Consider the following 3,464-nt stretch of genomic DNA (forward strand, 5'->3'; position numbering starts at 1 on the left):
TTAAGAGGATGTCCCTCAGTTTAGAGGATTTTTTCTCTCCTTATCAGGACATGTGGTGCAAGGACGCAGCAGTGACTGTTCCTCATTTCCCATTTCAGACTGTCAATCACAAAAGAACTGAATGTTCCATTTGAAACCCAACAGAAAAAATAGTTATGGGAAAGATTGCTGAGACTGTAAAGTACATCCTGAGCATGCACATGGTGAAATAGAGGGAAATATTTGAGAAATATGGTGAAACATTTGCTATGAAAAGGGGAAATATTTGCTCTGCTTGTGCTTTAACCCACATCATACCAATATATTTAACATATAAGGACTACAGAATTGAAACATAGAAAAACTGATTTCAAAACATATTTCATATTTCTCAAAACATTGTTCGCTATGTAATTAATATTGTCTAAAAGGTCCCCTATACACTGGTACTGTTAATTACTGTAGCACTAATTATAACAGAATTCATTCAGAGCAAATTGATTGACAATGTCATAAAAATGTGAATGAAAGGATATAGCACATGATATACGACAAAAAAAACATGCACCATAAACAGTAAGTTGTTTTTTTAATTACACCCTGTGAATAATTTGAATGTGTGTCTACATTTGTTATGTATCTCCTTTTTGTTCTAATTCATTGTTAAAGATTAAAGTTAATTGTTCATTTACAATTTTACACACCTCCTTAAGTTTGGTTTGGTTCCAGTAATACTTCTTACTGATTTTTCAGTCCTCCATGTTTGTTATAAGGTTGTCTCAAAAGTGATCAGTGTTTTCTGCTCTTAGGCTCCCAGATTGGTGATGTCACGTGAACGGCTGCCTCTGATTGGTTCATCTGGGACTAAAACAACAGGTGATCCACTTAGGACCCGCTCACCTCTCTATGCTGAAAAATCTGCAATAAAAACAAATGATTTACCCTCAATAATTACAAGTTCTCAGACTGAATGCAGTAATTTAAAAAACAAAACAATTATTATTATTTTTTAATTTTTGAATATTGCATTTCTGCCTGACCGATTTTTAAAATAATCATTCCTCAAATACAAAAGTTTCAAATAGTTGAAATAGGAGTTTTAATGTAACTTTTGATTCTTTAAAGAAATAAAATACGAAGTATCAATGTTTTGCAGAACACACCTGGTGCCATTTACTTATGGATTTTACACTGTATGCACATGTGTGGATTGCAATAAGAAATGTAAAGCCTAGTCAAGATTCATTAATTTCACTAAACAGATGTTACACAAACATACACAATAGTTCAAAAAAGTGATTTCTGAAGTTAGTATTATCAATTCAAAATCAAATAATGTGGTCATTTATTGATTAGGCATGTAGTGGGAAAAGATCACTTCCAGAGAGCTCAGATATGCTGAACAACAGAGTCAGGAGCGAATCAGTGTGGCTTGTTTTACAGTTATCTTCCAACTACACTACCCTTTATCTTTTTTTATTTTTGCCTCTTATCTCTCTGTTCAAAGCCAAGCCACCTATCTCCTCCCCGGCTCTCCAGCGCCGCCACCAGGATGATCACCGAAAACGCAGCCAGCAGCAGGCATCCCCTTCCTCCTCATCTCACCCTCATCCAGGGCCTTCTTCCATCCTTCTTTCAGACACCAGCATGACACCTTGGGGAGGCCTAGCTCTTTCTGAATCCTCCTTTACCTCAATCCCCCCACCTCCGCCTCCACGACCCCCTCAACCTCCACCTCCACCTCCTCCTGCTCCTCAGCCCACGCCGTCTACCCCCTATCATGGGAGACAGAACAAAGATGAAGAAATTTCAAGTTTTAACTCTCAAGTCCCATCCCCACCTGTGACACTCCCTCAGGACAGTGCAGGTATGGTTGGCACAATTAGGCCAGTGATAGGCCAGTGATGTCTAACATCACACATAACAAAAAATAATGTCAAGCTGTAAGTTTAGTTTTTATTGTTTTAATTTAAATGGAAAGGAATCCATACTATCTCATAGAAAGAAGACTTGTTATCTGACAAACAAAAGTGATGGAACACACCCATACAAATGCTTTCAGTTATTCTGGTGGACTAAACGAGCTATGCCCAGACCAGAGAAGAGGTCTGATCAGGCCAAATGAGTAAAAAACCTGTGAGTGGGTCATGGGCGTATAAACTGAGTAAAGAACTTTTGAATTTGAGTGTGAAAATATAGGCCTGTCCTTGTCTAACACACACTGGGCTTTCACACAAACACACACAATCTTAACTAAAGGTCCACTAATAGGGACAGCTTACGCAATTGTCATATTTTAATTTTCTAAATGTTTTTAGATCTTCCTTTTAAAACATCTGCTCTCACTTTACCCACGTCTGTCCCTCTCTTTCTCTGCAGGTGGAGGGGGGAGAGAATTACGGGCGAGGCGGAGGGTGTTGCCCCAGCGCCGGGTGCCTCGTCCTCCCCGCCTCCCACCACTGCGTCCGGTCACTAACCTCAGTTTCTCACGGAGCTTCACCTTCTCTTTCTTTGAACTACCACTGCACCAGTCACCTCGCTGCCGTGCTGAACGCATCCGAAACCTCATGCTGCTTTTGAGACAGATACACTTCTGAAGGATCAGTGCTGCGTGGACAGTATTTTCCTTTTCATAGGACGCCAATCTGCTTTTTTCAAATATATAATTTTGTTTATAAGTGATAGGCTACATGTAAGATTTTTATCATTGTTAAACTACCAGGGGGTTAGGAGTGAAGTTTATATCTATGAACAAATGAAACATCCTGGGCATCCTGTTAAATCTTTGTGTATGAATTTTTGAAACAAAACATACCGTGTTTATTTGACATCTTTTTAATTTTCTGTAGCGTGCATACCCTATTTTTTAATGAGCTGAGGGTCTGGAGCCCTGTTTTTTCTCTTTTGTGGTGAGATTAAAAGAATGATAAAAAACATTTAATATTCATTTTGAGTTTCTGTAAAGACAGTATCTGTAACAGTTTCTATTCATGCACTCTATGTGTTTCCCACAGTTCTGAAAGTCCCTTTTTTTATCTGAATGTGCCTCTCATTCTTCATTCTCAAATGTCAGTTTCAATAAATTCTATATTTTCTTGTCAAAAATGATCCATTGTACAAAGTGGAATACATTCAAATAGACTAAATTAGAGAAATATTTCTCTTTCTCATTTGCGGTCTCTCTCTCTCTGTTACTTTTTCTCTGTCTCTCTTTCACAGACACACACACACACACACACATTCAGACCATGTGTTTCTGAAAGCTGAGCTGTGATAATAGAGGTATTCAGAGTTACTGAATGGGGGCGGGGGGGGGGGGGTGGTGAAGGGGAGGAGAAAGGGGGTTGTAAACTCGCTGTAATGTGCAGAGTTCAAGGCTGTTCTCCACCTTCCCTGACTCACGTGTGAGCTTGGGGGACAGTGTGTGAGTGTGAGTGTGTGTGCTTTACTCTCATACTCTCGCTTTCACTTGTGAACTCTTTGTA

This window comes from Scomber japonicus, chromosome 4 (assembly GCF_027409825.1).
Source record: "Scomber japonicus isolate fScoJap1 chromosome 4, fScoJap1.pri, whole genome shotgun sequence".
Lineage (NCBI taxonomy): Eukaryota > Metazoa > Chordata > Actinopteri > Scombriformes > Scombridae > Scomber > Scomber japonicus.